General features: G+C 37.6%; 1 pseudogene; it reads left to right on the top strand.

The window, feature by feature from the left end:
- Positions 1 to 18182, top strand: part of LOC102866693 — a 121081-nt pseudogene that overhangs the window by 62883 nt on the left and 40016 nt on the right.

Raw genomic sequence — 18182 nt, 5'->3', positions numbered from 1 at the left:
GCGAATCAATATAAAATTTAAAAAGGTTGGCTCAGGATAGGGCAAGGTTCAGAATCATTGTTCATAAGATCTCTATAACTCATAGTTGACTCGCTGGCATGTAACAACAACAAAAATATACACATTTAATTTCAGTGACGAGGAAGACAATATACATCAAAGAGGAATCAACATAAGATAATCACAGAGAAGAAGATATTGAGAGGGACATAAGAGTTTAAGGCAAATACAGAGGTAAATACTGCTTCATACTAAAGCCTACAATAAGAGTAAAAATAAAAATCTTTGTGAGATTACATAGACACACTATTCATAAATGTAGCAACTGTATCTATCAATATAGCACACAGGGCACAGAATTATACAAACTTTTAGTCACAACCAAACACCTTGAGGGAAAGAATTACTTAAACCGTTGGGCTCATGTTGATAGCCCCAAAGGAAATATCCACAAAGAAAAAGTTTCTCCTTTGGTGAAGCAACTGGAGTACTGTCCTCTCCTCATCCTTAAAAAAAGAAGAATGAAAAATATTAAAGATATATGGAAGTAATTAGTCCAAAGTATTAATGGAAAACATGAACCTCAGCTTTCATGGTCCAAAACCAAAGACATGGACTCTGAAAAGAGTCAATTAAGAAATCTTAAGTAAAAATGCTATTTGCTGATTTGAAAGCACATAATAATAACAAGTAGGGGAAAATGTGGGGGAAAAAACCCTTTTAATTATTTTTAAAAAGAGAGAACCTTATTGGTCAGATAGAGACTGGTGGAAACCTAAGACAATGGTCATTATCCTTCAAGTCTAGGATAGGACTCACTCCAACTATAAACTGGTTTATAAGACAAGCGGTAACACTAGGGAAAGGAGATCTCTTAGACTAATCAAACATTTGAGATCAAAGTGGTATCACTTGTCCAAGGAAGTGTACAGAAGTCAAGAAATTACTGAAGGGAGAGAGGAATAGAAACAGACTTTACAGGGAGAAAGAGAATGTGAGATGTTAAATGATGGGGTTTGCAGTCAATGATATGAGCCAAGTGTATAAAATCTGTTAAAAGTAAAACTAATTTACACCATAAATCTTCACCCAAACCACAATAAAAAAATAAAAATATTTTTAAAAATAAAAAAATAAACTAAGTCAAGTGAACCAAGTATCTCCACAAATATGCTTTCACAATCAATCTGGATAGTTACAACTTTATCTTGTATTTTGAAATTTCAGTCAACAACACTATTCAGACAAGCATAATTCAAAGAAAATATTTTTTAATATAATTATTTATGTTGGCTTGCATAAAACTTTATATATATTGTGTTTCACACTATCTTTCATTCATAGCACTTCATACAATCATTCCCACTCATCGGATTTTATAAAATTAACCATTTTTGAACTATGCTCATCATTATCCTGTCTTTTCAAAGTCACCACCAGATTTTTCCCATTTCCTTTACTGACTCCCTCCACCCATTAAATTGTGCAACAAAAAGAAATAAATCAAACATCGTTTGAATTAATTAATTGTATGCTGTTTTTACTGGCTCTTCCTTTATTTTATATTGACAATAAAATTTTATATACAACATATACCCTGTACTGTAATTTATCCAATTTGTAGTTAGGAAAAAGAATTTTAAATGATTATTTATAATAAATCTCTTAGTAAAACTTCCACAATGACTGAAAAGAAAATTTCAAAATCAAGCCTTCTAAATTCAAAGTGTAAACACTAAGTTAGATCTTAACTTGTGTTGATCATTCAGTTTGCTTAAGAACTTTGGAACGTGTTCTACAATTAAAAAGTAATTGTAAATGCAGAATTCATGCAAATTTTTTAAAGTTTCCTCATTTGACTCAGAGCTCATGAAGACATAAGTATGGCAGTAGGTAATTTCTCCAAATGATAGATGTTGTCTCTTACAAGTCTAAAACCTAATGACAACTCCACTGCAATCCATTCAAGCACAGTTTCCACTCCCATACATTGAATTAAAAAGCACTAGTCATGCAATGGTTGAGCACTTGACTTCTAAGAGGCCAGTCGTTTAACTTTACTAATTGATATATGAGAGGAATATATAGAAGGATGTCTCTGTAAAGACTACCCTATGGGGCAGTTCTATTCCATTATGACTAGTCACTCTTGTCAGAATAAATTAGAGAGTGTCCAAGATCAATTCCAGATACATTAAATATTAGACTATAAGCCCCTCTCTCACTTATCTACAGCTTCTCTAAAAGTATGAATTAAAAAAATACACAAACAGGATTTAAAAACTGAAAAATTAATGGGCTTTTTTTCTTTTTCTTGCTACTAGGCTGCCAGAGCTTACTGAAAAATTAATGTGTTTTTTCTTTTTTTTAATATTTTATTTCATTATTTTTTGTGTGTACCGTCAAATTAGATCTGACTGGTACAGGAGGAGATTGCTCCTCCTTCTCCAGCAGAGCATCTGGTGGATTTGAACCATGCATCTCTGAGATTGCAGTTGCAGCTTCTTGCCACTAGGCCACCAGAGCTCGCCAAAATTAATGTTTTTAACAGCAGAAATTAGGTGTCAAAATATGCAAGAACAAGTCTGTCTTTGTCAATTTCAGTGTACAGTAGGACAATCATTGTAGTTTCTAACTTGTAGCTGCCCCTTCCTTGTGTCTATCTCTTCATATGCCTTACTTAACTCTTGTTAAGTGTCTATGTTTATTCCAACCTCTTTATGACTTAGATATGATTAGGTTAGAATCAACTGGACTATGTGAAGGAGAATATGGTATCAAAACTAGAACAAGACTAGTTAACAATCTGCAATATGCAGATAATAAAAGAGTGAATGTCGAGTGAAGAAGAGTTGAAACACTGCAGAAGGTCAAAGATTATACCCTTAAATATGGATTATACACAGTAGTGGCATCCACTTCCAAAATAGCTTGCCCCTGGAAAACCCTATGAACTTGGAGAAATGAAGAAAATTATACAAGTGTTCAGGTCTTTCGTTAATAGGGTCACTATGAGTAGCCTACAACTCAACAGCATATAACAACAACAACAACAACCAAAAAAAGAGAAATACTCACCAATGGACCAAACAGTATCACAATAGATGGCAAAAAAATGCTGTTATTAGTTATTTTATTTTACTTGGACCTACAATCATTGTCTGTGGGCACAGCTGTCAAGATACTAAAAAACAACAAAAAAAACCATGATGCATTGGAAAATATACTATCTAGTATATCTCCAATGTGATAAAGACCAAGAAGTGAGTTTGAAGAACAAGGCACACCTCATTAAAGCTATGGTATTTTTAATGCTTTTCCCATGCATCCGAAAGTTTGACAACAAATACAGAAGAATCTATACCTTTGAGTTTTGACATTTGAGAGAAGTACTCAATATTGAATGGGCTGCCAAAAGAATAAGCAAGTCTGTCCTGAAGGCCTTGCTGCAAAAGGTCAAGGACTGACTGTAGTCTTCAATATGGACTGAAATTCAATATCAAGAAGACAAAGATTCTCACCACTGAGTCAACTGGTAGTACCATGATAGACGGAGAAGAAATTGAGGTTGCTAACAGTTACAGCTTGCTCAGCTCCACAATCAGCACTGTTGGCACCAACAGTCATAAAATTAAAATATTAATTTCATTGGGGAAATCTTCTGTCAGGGCCCTCTCCAGAGTGCTTAAAAGCAACTATGTTAGTTTAGAGACTAAGTCGTATCTAATCAAGGCCATTGTCTTCTCAATTACTTGCTATGCTTCAGAGAGCTGGACAGTGATTACAAATGATAGAAAAAGAATTAATGTCTTCAAGTTATGGTGCTGGATAAGAGTCTTGAACATACTATGGACTGCCAAGAAAACAAGTAGGTTTGTCTTGGAGAGGGTAAAACCAAGTGTCTCCTTGGAGGCTAGGATTGGTGTGTCAGAGACAGTGTGATTGGCACAGGACAGAACAGAGTTTAGGGCTGTTGTACATAGGGTCTCTATGGCTAACAACAACAACGATTTCTATTTCTATTTCTTTCTATTTCTATTCCTATTCATATTCCTATTCATATTCATATATTATATTATTATTTCTTTATATTTATACTCATATGAATATTCATATCCATATTCATATCATTTCTTTGTATATATGTATTTGTGTATATATATTTGCGTATATGTGTTTGTATATATGTATTTGTGTGTATGTGTGTGTGTGGATAGATAGATAGATAGATAGATAGATAGAATAATTCCAATAGCCTAGTGAAAAGAAGTTGTGCTGTCAACCCCAAAGCAGGCAGTATGAATCTATCATGGAAAAAAATGAGCAAACTTCTCTCATGAAATGTACAATCTGAAAACCCTTTGGGGGCCATTTATGGATTGGTTCTGACTTGATGGCACATAACAGTGGCATGTATGTATCTATTCAGTTCAATTCATGGTAAAATTACAGTTTTTCTTCAATGAGGAAGCAATATCATTGGTGAATGCAATCAGAAGATGTCTGATGCATTATATTGTGATACAAGAATTGGAGTATTCACCTCACTCTCCTAAACACAATGAAACACATTCTACACCAAACTTAATCTTGATTATTTTGATATTTTCCACACAAGCTGAGTTTTTTTCAATTCCATTTGTTTATACATTTGTTGTTGCTGTTGTTGTTGTTAGGTGTCCTTAAGTTGAGTAGGGCCTATAACGACCTTAAGAATAGAATAGCTGAATACTGTCTTATCCTATGTCATCCTTATCATTCCTGGCACACTTGAGCCCATTACAGCAGTCACTGTATAAACCTCTCCACTCTTCCATGCATGAAGTCCATTTCCAAGGAATAACCACTCCTAACAACATACCCAAAGTGTGTGACACAAAGCTTTGACAGAGGATTGCAAAGAAGAAATCAAGATTGACCCCTAGAGCCTGGCCTCAGTGCTGCAGCTGGACCAAGCCATCAGACAGCTTAACCAGTTAGTAAACAATGAACTGAATACTGGGATAGGGACTTCCTTCTGCCTTTGTACTGATAGACAGTGTCACGTCAGGCAAATACTATATCCTGAAGTTTCCAAGAATAATGTATTATTGCCTAAATGCTTCTATTCCTTTTTTGAAAAGAATTCAAGAAATGTCTCTCTGGTTCACCTGATATTGACAAATTGGATGTTACAACAATGACAGATTGTTTAAATTTTGAGAAAACTAGCTCTGTCTCAAGTTGAAGATAGGAGGAATATAATTTTAGCAATGATTTCAGATCCATATAATCACAGGTTTTCAGATCTGAAAAGAGGAAATTACAAATTTGCAAGTGGCAATTGAAGCAAGACAGAGCTCATTGATGACAATGTAGTAGTCAGGGCTCGAGGTACACCCTAGCAGTCTTCAGATCAAGATACAGTAAAATTTTTCAAAGGGGTAAATATTGCCATGGGAGGTGCTGCAAGTTGTCTGCATGCTCAGGATCAAAGGAATGGAGAATCTCTGGTTATATTCACAAGTGGAAAACTACAGAGGCCAGCACTGTAAATCCAGTCATATAGGGACCTAGTGCTTGTGGTTTACAAAGACACAGGTGAAGATTTTCTTAAAATTGCCAGTGGTACATCCATTGAGGCAGCCAAGTTTCTCTCGATGGAAAATAAAGTCATTGTTAGAATGAAGGGTCACCCTTTCATGGACAGAGCTGAGGATGTGGTGACTTTCTTTGGACACATTGCACCATCACTGGGGAGAAAGAAGACATCGTCTTTGCCACCTACCTTGAAAGCAAGCCAACAGGAAATGTTTCTATCTGATTTGCTTGTGAGGAATATGCACAGAATGCATTGAGACTTACTGGGTAAAAGATACATGGAACTCTTCAGGAGCACAGCCTCTGGAATTCAGTAGGTGCTAAATTGGTTCTCCACAGCCCATCTCATTCCACTTCCTCCCTCTCCCATTAATCCTGTACTACTTCAGAAATTTATGCCTCCTACAAATGTTAGACACTGTTATGCTTTCAAAGTCTTCCCTATGCAGCCATAAGTGAGGATATTTTGAACTTTCTGGGGGAATTCCCCACAGAGATTTGAACTCACATGGTACTGAATCGTCGGAGCTGCCCAACAGGAGATACCTTTACCCAGATGAAGTCTGCAGATGGAGCATTGTTGGCTGCACAGAAATATCATTAAAAAACAAACAAAAATAAAACACACACACACACACACACACAAAACAAAACAAAAGAAAAAAAACCAACCAAAAACCTATCAAGGACAGATTTGCTGTAGTCTTTCAACGTTCAGCTGAGGAGGTGAACTTTGTGTTAAAGAGAGCACTTTAAATAAAAATGACTTATCCTCACTGCCATGCAAGCTACCAATCTTATCTCCTTCCTCCTACACATTTCCAGCTCCTGTGCCAGTTATTCCTACTGACACTTCCATTTATCAGCCATCTATGCTTTTGATTCCCTGAGCATTCGGGCCTTGCACAACGTACTGTTCAGTCAGGACTCACCTCTTCATGAAGTACACAGCATACTAACCTAGCCCCCAAGGGTGGCCTAATAGTCTTGGCTACCTCCTGACAATGGCTCACCAGTGTCCCTCCACAACCTGGCACAGTGGCCAGAATGCAGGGCACAGCCTACAATACTGGAGTTTAGAAAATTCTTAAATTCTTCTAAGATTACCGGTATGCAACCAAGATGGACTTAGAGTGGATAGAATACTGACTCTGAACAATCATATGATTTAGAAAGGCTTTTGACTGCGTGGATCATAGCAAACTGTCGTTGACTCTGAGAAGAATGGGAATCCCAGAACATTTAATCGTGCTAATGTGAAACCTATACTTGGACCAAGAGGCAGTCATTAGAACAGAGCAAGGTAACACCGCATGGTTCAAAATTGGGAAGCGTGTACACCAGGGAGGTGTCCTGTCTCCATACCTTTTATACCTGTATGCAGAGCAGATTATCCAAGAGGCTGGACTCTATGAGGAGAAGTGTGGCATCAGGATTGGTGGAAGATCTATTAACAATCTGTGTTGTTATGCAGATGACACAACCCTGTTTGCCAAAACTGAGGAGGACCTCATACACTTGCTGCAGAGGGTCAAGGACTGCAGCCTTCAGTATGGACTGAGGCTCAATGTCAAGAAGACAAAGATTCTCACCACTGGACCAATTGGTAGTATCAGGATGGATGGTGAAGAGATTGAGATTGTTCACAGCTTCAGTTTGCTTGGCTCCACGGTCAACACTCTTGGCACCAGCAGCCAGGAAATAAAAAAACGTATTGTGATGGAAAAGTCTGCTGTTAGGGACCTGTCTAAAGTACTTAAGAGCAACGGTGTCTCTGATACAGGCCATGGTCTTTGCAATCACTTATTATGCATCAAAGAATTGGAAAATGAGTAGGGAAGATAGAAGGAGAATTGATGCCTTTGAGCTGTGATGCTGGAGAGGAGTATTGAATGTACCATGGACTGCCAAGAAAACAGATTCATCCTGGAGAGAGCTAAACCAGGCTACTCCTGGGAGGCAAGGATTCTGGGGCTTCGTCTGACATACTTTGGACATGTTGTAATGAGAGACAGGTCTTTAGAGAGGGACATCATGCTGGGTAGAGTAGAGGGACAGTGCAGGAGGGGAAGACCCTCTATGAGGTGGATTGATTCAGTGACTGGGGTAATCGGGATGGGTGTGTCAGAGGCCATGTGACTGGCACAGGATCGAGCAGGGTTTAGGGCTGTTCTACATAGGGTCGCTATGAGTCGCAAAGGACTCCACGGCACATAACAACAAAAACAACAATCTAACTCAACCAGGGAGAAAAAAAAATATTGTCTTCCCTGCATGTCTCAATGGAAGTAGGAGTAGCATCCACTTTCGTAAATATCTTGCTTCTGGAAACCCTATGAACCTGGAGAAAGGATGAAAGTCACAAAGGCAAATGTTGAGGAATTTTGTTCATAGGATCACTATGAGTCACCTACAACTCGATGGCACTCATCAACAACAACAACAACATGTCTCAAAGGAATATTCTAAGGTACAAATGAGAAGAATGTTTTGGCAGTGCAAAACATTCTTTCAAATAGAACTATATAAATAATAACAGAGAGACTTGTTTAAAATTTTTTGAAGGGCACCAACCTTATGTTGTGGAGCTGAAGTTCATTTAATTGGAAACAAAATGAAACTTCTAACAAATTAATAGAACTTAAAGTGCCTTGCTAATTAAAATTTGGTGGAACATGTTGATGTGTCAAGTTTAAATTAATAAGAAGCAGATGCTCAAAATTATATTAAATTACACAAGGGTTCATAAATTATGGGGCAATTACTTGGCATCATTCCCTTTTAGAAGGATCAAGGCATTTGGAAAATAGTCTGACACCTTGTTGATTTCTTAGCTAGAAGATGTTTAGGATAATGTTTTCTGTTTCAAAAGCAGGCAACACTAGGACTATACAAAGTAGCTCTGAAATGACTGCTAAAGAATGGATGCAGTAATGCAATTAAAAAGAATCCAAAAGCAAAATATGTCAAAAGATTGTATGCTGACACCAACAGACAGACTGGATTGCGTCTGGTTCTATTACTATGTCTGCTAGAATTAAAGAGTTGGCATTTTGGTCCATTAATACAAATATAAGAGTTAAGAATAAGTACTAACATTACAAATAGAACTAAATTAGCCAACTGTATGACTTTTCGAGACATGCCTTCAAAATAGTAATTCAATTGAGAAAGCACAAATCTTTAAAAACCATTTAACAAACAAGCCATCCTGAGGTTTTGCTACTGACATAGTTTGGTAGAGTTTTCTTTTCTGTTTTTTCGTTCTATACTGATTTATTTACAAAGTTTAAATACATTGCTTTTCACAAAAGATCCCTCCCATTAGTTCTGTGGTTTTCAGCGAGAGTTTAAATAGTTAGACATTTTATTTGCCAAACAATTGTGTACATATGGTGCCCTGACACTTTAGTGGTTAAATTTACCAGGTGCTAAATGAAAGTTTAACACTCAAACCCGTTTCTCTGAAGAAATATGAGGCAGTCTGCTTCCTAAAGACTCACAGCCTCAAAATCCCTATGAGACAGTTTTAAGGGGTTCCTAAGAGCCAAAATCTACTCTGTCGCAGTAGACTTGGTTTGGAAAATTGCCTTAACTCCATCTTCTCTGTTTGTATTTATATACATATATATGTGTGTGTTTGTATATATATATATGTGTGTGTGTGTGTGTGTGTGTGTGTGTAATATATATGTGTGTGTAATGTATACATATATACACATATATATACATATACACATATATATAAATAGCTATAACTGTACATAGAGAACTGTCTAATATTCAGGCCAGTTTCAGAGGAGGCAGTGGCATGAAGGATGTCATTGCTTATATCGGGTGGATTCTGGTTGAAAGCAGAGAATTCAGAAGAATGAGAGACATTCAGAGGAATGTTTATGTGTATTTTATTGACTACGTAAATGCATTTGACTCATAACAAACTATGGCTAATGTTGAGAAGAATGGGAATCCCAGAACACTTACTTTTGCTTATGTGATACTTATACCTAGACCAAGAAGCTGTTTTCCAAATAGAACAAGGATTTGGCATTGTTTGGCATCAGTAAAGTGTGAATCAGAGCTGTATCTTTTCTCAGTATCTATTAAATCTATGCTGAGAAAATCTTTTATGAAGCTGAATTTATGACAAAGAGTTGGCATCAGGATTGGAAGAAAATTCATCAACCACCTGCATTATGCAGATGATACAATCTTAATTGCTGATAGTGAGGAGGACTTGAAGTGCTTGTTGCGAAGGGTCAAGGACTACAGTAGTCCTCAATTTGGATTACATCTCAACAACAAGGAAATAATAGTCCTCACCAATGGGCCAATATACAACATCATGATGGATGGGAAAAGACAATTAGATCTTGGTTAGATCTACAATCAATACCCTTGGAATGAGCAGTCAAAAGCTCAATATTTGAATTGCATTGGGAAAATCTGCCAGCTGAGACTTCTTCAAAACCCTGAAGAGAAATCTAAACACTGAGGTACACATAATTCAAGTGATAGTCTTTCCAATCACTTGCTATTCAGGTGAGAACTAGACAATGGATAAAAATGGCAGGAAAAGAATCAATGCCTTTGAGTTGTGGTGTTTGAGAGAAGTGATGTATATCCCATGGACTGCAAAAGTGCACGCAGATATGTCTTGGAGAAAGTGAAACCAGAGTTCTTGGAGGCAAGGATGGCAAAGCTTTGTTTTACATACTATGAGCATGTTGCTAGGAGAGGCTATTCCTTGGAAAGCATGCTTGGAATGGTGGAGAGTGAGCAGAAGAGAGGAAGACCTTCAATGAGGTAAGTCCAACACAGTGACTATAAGAATGTATTCAAGTGTGTCTAAAAGAATGAGGATCATAGAAGATAGCCAAGGTTTAGATCTGTTGTTCACAGGGTCACTATGAGTCACTATGTTTGACTTGATGGCAGTTAGCAATAACATCAGTTAAAGATTGAAAATCTTTTAAGGGCAGAGATTTTGCTTTAGTCATTATTCTACTTTAAGTGTTTTAACACAGGGAATTGCACATGTGTGGACTATCAAAAAGCTCCCAAAATGAAACTAGGAGTAATAATAGCAAATAGAATATCACATGAATCACATCAGTTAAGCTTTAATTTCAACTGCTACAGAAACAAAATATATCAAAATTAAATATTTTTTTTCTTCTCTACTTTTGTGGTATTGGAGCAAAGCACTGAATATCCCATGGACTTCCAAAAGAAGGAGCAGATATGTCTTGGAGAAGGTAGAGCCAGAGTGATCTTTGGAGGCAAAGATAATGAAGCTTAACCTCACAAGCTGCAGGCATGTTGCTAGGAGGGGCTATTCCTTGAAGAAGGATATAATTCTTGAAAGGGTAGAGGGTTAGAAAAGTAGAGGAAGACCCTCAACCAATTGAATTGACATATTGACTGCCTCAATGGGTTCTAGCATTTCAGGAAGTATGAAGATGGCACAGGATAGGATAGGGTTCAGACTTGCTGTTCTTAGAATTACTATGAGTCATACTTGATGACACCTAACAAAAACAACAATTGTTAATCTTTTATCCACTAGCTGCTTTGTGGGAATAGGATGGGGAATCTTCCTTTTTGTGATTTATTGCCTCTGGAAATGGGCTGGAGGGTCAGGTATGGCTTGGTTCCAACTTGATGGTACTCAACAACAGCAGCAGCTGTTAATCCATGGATTGAATAATCCAATATGTTGGGTTGTCACAGCATATGATTGCATGGTATCATATTATACCTTCTGCTGACAGTGTGTCTCCCTTGGAGTATTTCAGATCTTTGAAAAGATGAGTCGTTATAATCTTACTCCTTCATGCTTCAATTATTTTTAGTTTTTATTAGTTTCCATGTAATCAATTCTGATTTTAGTAACCTCACATGAGCACCATCCCTTGTCTATTATTTTGCCATACTGTGATAGCTTGTGTATTGCTGTGAAACTAAAATCTATGTTAACTATAACAAACACCAGCAAGGTCACTCATGACACACAGATTTCAGGACTAGGAACTAGACTAGGAACCAAGACTGTCCATCCACTTCTGCAATAACAGGCTTTTGAAATTCTCATGTTGGTGTTGTTGTTGTGTGTCGACATAGGACTAGGAACCAAGACTGTCCATACACTTCTGCACTAACAGGCTTTTGAAATTCTCATGTTGTTGTTGTTGTTATGTGTTGACATAGGACTGGGAACCAAGACTGTCCATCCACTTCTGCAGTAACAGGCTTTTGAAATTCTCATATTGTTGTTGTTATGTGTCGTCAAGTTGCTTTGCTACTCATAGAGACCCTGTGTACAACAGCCCTGAACTCTACTTTGTCCTGTGCCAATCTCACTGTCTCTGACATTTCCATCCTGATTACCCCAGTCACTGAATCAATCTACCTCATAGAGGGCCTTCCCTTCCTGTTTTGTCCCTCCACCCTACCAAGCATGATGTCCCTCTCCAAGGACTGGTCCCTCCTTACAACAGGTCCACAGTATGTTAGACGGAGACTCAGAATCCTTGCCTCCAAGGAGCAACCTGGTTTGACCCTTTCCAGGATGAATCTGTTTGGTTTCCTAGCAGTCTATGGTACCCTCAATACTCTTCTCCAGCACCACAGCTCAAAGGTATAAAATCTCTTTCTATCCTCCTCAGTCATTGTCCAACTCTCTGACGCATAACAAGTGATTGCAAAGACCATGGCCTCTATCAGATGCACCATAGTCTCCAGGGAGACACCATTGCTATTCAGTACCCTGGAGAGGTCCCTAACAGCAGACTTTCCCATGGCAATACATCTCCTAATTTCCTGGCTACTGGTGACAAGAGTGTTGACTGTGGATCCAAGCAAACTAAAGCTGTGAACAATCTCAATCTCTTCACCATCCATCCTGATGCTGCCAATTGGTCCAGTGATTAGAATCTTTGTCTTCTTGACATTGAAGAAATTCTCACAGACAATGGCAAAAGTTTGTTAGATACAGTGCCAAGAAATGAGCGCCTCAGGTTGGAAGGCACTAAAAATGTGACTGGGGAAATATTGCCTCCTCAAATTAGAGTCAACTTCATTGATGAGAGAAGAGTAAAGCATTCATCCACTGAAGGTCCTTTATTTACAAATATGGCAAGACTCAAAATAAGTAAAAACACCTGCAAACATTTAATTACAATTGGAACATGAAATTTACAAAGTATGAACCTAGGAGAATTGTAAGCTATAAAAAATGAAATGGAACACATAAAGTTTAACTCTCTAGACATTATTGAGCTGAGATGGATAGATTATGACCATTCTGAAGAAAACAGTTACATGATGTACTGCACTGAAAGTGACATATTGAGGAATGACATAACATTCTTTGTCAAAAAGAGTGTTTCAAGATCTATCCTGAGATATAATGCTGGGAATGATAATTATATATATACACACACACATATACATATATATGACAGTTCTATTAATATAGCTATTATTCAAATATATGCATCAACTATAAAAGCCAAATATGAATAAATTGAAGATTTCTATCAAATCTTGCAGTCTGAAATTGATCAAACATGCAGTCAAGGTGTATTAATAGTAATTAGTGACTGGAATGTGAAAGTTGGAAATAAAGAAGGGCTGTTGTTGTTGTTGAGTACTGGGGAATAGACCCTCCAGTGGATTTGTAGAGGCAGTTAATTACACAGGAAGAGACTGCCCATCCTTCTCTTGCAGAGCAGCTGGTGGCCTCGAACTGTGTGTCTTTGGAATTGGAGCACAGCTTCCTGCCACTACGCCGCCATAGAAAGACTAGTAGTTGGAAAGACAGCCTTGTTGATAGAAATGATGCTGGAGACTAAATGATAGAACGTCATACAAAGAATTAAAAAAATACATAAACATTGACTGTATATATGGACAATCAGCTGACAGCACAGGAATCATACTGATTACATTTGTGAAATGTGATGCTAGAGAAGATCAATATCAGCATCAAATCTGAACAGGGGCTGAATTTGGAACAGATCAACAACTTCTCAAATTCAAGTTCAAACTGAAATTTAAGATTTTTGTTGATTGCTATCAAGTTGAGTACTACTCATAGCAACTCTATGAACAAAAGACCTAATGCCTTTCCATAACTATCATCATTTCTTCAAGTTCATAGTGTTTTCATAGGCATGTGGTTTAGGAAGTGGATGCCACTTCTGATTCCAAACCTATTTTTACAACTCGGAATTCCACCAAACACAGTCCACATTGGAAAACCATTACTTGATACCCAATGGTACAAGATTTAGCATCACAGCAAACCTACGTTACTTCACACAGCACATTGACAAAGAGTGATGTTCAAAGTGGAAGAAACTTATTCAGCAGTGGTTAAGTGTCATCAAGTTGAATAAGATTCATGGTGAAACTTGCATGAAGAATTGACCTCTGTTCTATAGCTAATATCATTTCTGTACATTTATAGAATTCATAGAGGTTCCAGTAGCATCTAGTTTAGGAAGTGGATGCCACTTCTACTTCCCAACCTGAATCAATCTGGAAGCTCTTCCAAACATTGTACATGATGGGCAACCATTATGGTATTTGGCACAACTATGGCACAGTGTTCGGTAGCATAGCAACTCCAAGTTATTCAGTATGCAAATAGACAAATGATTGCTGTATCACCTAAAGAACATTCACTCAAAAATTGCAGCCCAAGACAGTACAGGATTTTAAAGACACATCCTTAAGCCGGCCTCCACCTTTGATCAAAAGTTCAACTGATACCCGCTTTTGGGGCAGGGGAAAAGAACAGTAAGACACATCAAACATGACCCCATAAACTTCCCTTTATGTGACACCATCAAGTCGTGACCGCCATCAAGATGTGACCACAATCGAATGCTAGGAGCCAACTCAAAATTTTAAGATAACTAAGAAAAAAATCTAAGACAATCAAATTTTGACCGTCAATGTACTGATTTTAAAGCCATTCTAAGAAAAGTTCTGATGCATTGGACACTAATGACCAAAGACTAGATGATTTGTAGAATGAAATTAAGGGTATCATCCAAGAAGAAAGCAAAATGTCATAACAAAGGCCAAGAAATAGGAAAGACTAAAATGGCTGTTATAACAGACTCTGAAAATTGCACTGGAACAAAAAGAAGCCAAAACAAGGGTAAGAAATGTTGAGAAAAGAGAGCTGAAAAGAATATTCCAAAGGACCGCTCCAGAAGACATGAGGACATTTTATGACAAAATGTGCAAAGAGCTGGAAACAAACAAACAAAAAAGAATCATCTTTGAAAACCACATTCATGGCATTTCTCAAATTTAAAAAGCTGAAGAACAAATTCAAGCCTAGAATTGTAACACTAAAGGCAAAGTCTTGAATGATTCAGGAAATGCTTAAAAATTATGGGAAGAAAAATACACAGTCACCATACCAAAAAAAAGATTAGTTGACACTCAACCATTTTGGAAAAGGCATATGGTAAAATCAATAGTACTTAAGGGAAAAAGCATAAACTAAACTGAAGACATTGGCAAAAAATAAGGTCCCAAGAACTGATAGAAAACCAATCAAGGTATTTCTGAAAACAGATGCCACCCTGGATGTGCTCACCAGTCTCTGCCAATAAATATGAAAGACAGCTACGCATCCAAGCAACTGGAAGAGATCGGTATTTGTTTCTTTTCTCAAAAAAGATGATACAATAGAGTGTGAAAATTACTGAACAATATCACTGATATCTCACACAAGTAATATCTTGCTGCAGATGATTCAAAAGCAACTAGAACAGTATACTGACAAGGACCTGCCAGAAATTCAAGTTGGATACAGAAGTTGTGGCGCCTGGATATCATTGTTTAAGTCAACTAGATATTTGCTGAAAGCAAAGAACACAAGAAAAAGGTTTATTTGTATTTTATTAACTATACAAAGGCAGTTGACTGTATAGATTATAACAAATTTATTGCTAACACTGAGAAGAATGTGAATCCTAGAACATTAATTGTGCTATGGAGCTACATTGACAAATAAGCTGTTGTCTGAATACAACAAGGGAAAACTACGTTGTTCAAAAACAGGAAAGTTTTGCATTAGGGTCATATTGTTTCTTTATACCGTTCAATCTGCATGCTGGCCGAATAATTTGAGAAGTTTAACTAAATGAAAAAGAATGTGGCATTAAGATTGGAAGAAGGTTCATCCACAACTTGTGTTACACTGTTCACCCAACCTTATTTGCTGAAAAATTACTTACAGCACTTACCACAGAAGATCAAAAGTTGCAACCTTCAATATGGCTTGCACTTCAACAATTAGAAAAAATATTCCTCACCATTGGACCAAAGACAAGATCATGACAATTGAAGAAAAAATTTAATTTGTCAATAATGTCATTATTTGGATCCACAATGAATATCAAAGCTAGAAATTACTTGGGTTCATAATGAATATCCGTGCAAGATATTAAAATATATGTTGCATTCTGCTTTTAAGGACCTCTCCAAAGTGCTTAAAAGTAAGAATGACAATTTAAAGCCTAAAAATGCACTTGACCCTCAAAGCTATGGGCTCTTTAATTTCTTACTTGAAAACTGGGCAAGAATATCATCCAAGAAGAAAGTAAAATGTCCTAACAAAGGCCAGAAAACAAGAAAAGACCAAAATTAATTTCAAAACAGCCTCTGAAAATTATGCTAGAACAAAAAGAAGCCAAAATCATATATATGAATAAAGAATATTGAAGAATTGATGCCTTGTAGTCATAATATTAGAGAAAAATACCTAATGATGAATATCCAATGAATTATCAAAAAGACAACCAGGTATGTCTTTATTTTTTTCTGGTTATGAAGCTAATGTTTATTAAGTAAAAATATTTTTTATAAAAACTCACATAATTTACTGACTGTAAAACATCTTAACACAAGTTGGTTTCCCTGTTCTCTATCATCCAGTGTTGTTTTGTGGGTTGTTGTTTTGTTGTTTTTTTTTTTACTATTCCTCTAACTTCAGCTCAAGGAACTGAAGAACAAATTCAAAACTCGGGTTGCTATAATCAAGGATGCTTTCGGCAGAATGTTAAATGATCCAGGAAGTATTAAAAGAAGATGGAAGGGATATACTGAGTCACTGTATCGAAAGGAATTGGAAGACACAGAAGAATTTCATGAAACAACATATGAGCAAGAGCCTATGGTGATGAAAGAAGTAGTTCAGGCTGCTTTGAAATAAATGGCAAAAAATACAGCTCCAGGAATAGATGGTATACCAATTGACATATTTCAGTTAACAGATGCTGCCCTGGACGTGCTCACCAAGTTGTGCCAAGAAATCTGGAAAACGACCACTTGGCCAACTGACTGGAGAGATTGATATTTGTTCCTATCCTAAAGAAAGGTGACCCAACAGAATGTGGAAACTACAGAACAATCTCACTGATTTCACATGCAAGCAAAATTTTACTGAAGATTATCCAGAAACGACTGGAACAGCACATCAACAGAGAACTGCCTGAAGTTCAGGCTGGGTTTAGAAGGGGTCGTGGTACTAGAGATATTGTAGCCGATGTTAGATGGATCTTGGCTGAAAGCAGGGAATACCAGAGGGATGTCTATCTCTGTTTCATTGACTATGCAAAGGCATTTGACTGTGTGGATCATAACAAACTATCGCTGACTCTGAGAAGAATGGGAATCCCAGAACACTTGATCGTTCTAATGTGAAACTTATATTTGGACCAGGAGGCAGTCGTCAGAACAGAGCAAGGGAATACTGCATGGCTCAAAATTGGGAAGGGCGTATGCCAGGGATGCATCCTATCTCCATACCTTTTCAACCTATATGCAGAACAGATTATCTGGGAGGCTGGGCTCTATGAGGAGAAATATGGGGTCAAGATTGGTGGACGATTTATCAGCAACCTGCGTTATGCGGATGACACAACCCTGCTTGCTGAAACTGAAGAGGGCCTGAAGCGCCTGCTGCAGAGTGTCAAGGACTGCAGCCTACAATATGGATTGAGGCTCATTGTCAAGAAGACAAAGATTCTCACCAATGGACCAATTGGCAGCATCAGGATGGATGGTGAAGAAATTGAGATTGTACACAGCTTTAGTTTGCTTGGCTCCATAGTCAACACTCTTGGCACCAGCAGCCAGGAAATTAAAAGGTGCATTGCCATGGGAAGGTCTGCTGTTAGGGACCTCTCCAAAGAACTGAAGAGCAATGGTGTCTCTCTGGAGACTAATGTGCATCTGATACAGGCCATGGTCTTCGCAATCACTTGTTATGCATCAGAGAGTTGGAAAATGACCAAGGAGGATAGAAGGAGAATTGATGCCTTTGAGCTGTGGTGCTGGAGAAGAGTATTGAGAATACCATGGACTGCTAGGAAAACAAACAGATTTGTCCTGGAAAGAGTTAAGCCTGGTGGTTCCTTGGAGGCAAGGATTCTGAGGCTCTGTCTAACATACTTTGGACATGTTGTGAGGAGAAACAGATCCTTGGAGGACATCATGCTTGTGAGGGTGGAGGGACAGCACAGGAGAGGTAGGCCCTCTATGAGGTGGATTGATTTGGTGACTGGGATAATTGG

This window comes from Elephantulus edwardii, unplaced genomic scaffold (assembly GCF_000299155.1).
Source record: "Elephantulus edwardii isolate Elephantulus edwardi_28Jun2011 unplaced genomic scaffold, EleEdw1.0 scaffold00029, whole genome shotgun sequence".
NCBI lineage: Eukaryota > Metazoa > Chordata > Mammalia > Macroscelidea > Macroscelididae > Elephantulus > Elephantulus edwardii.
Note: the sequence above shows the minus strand (reverse complement) of the source record. Positions and strands in the feature narration are given on the sequence as shown.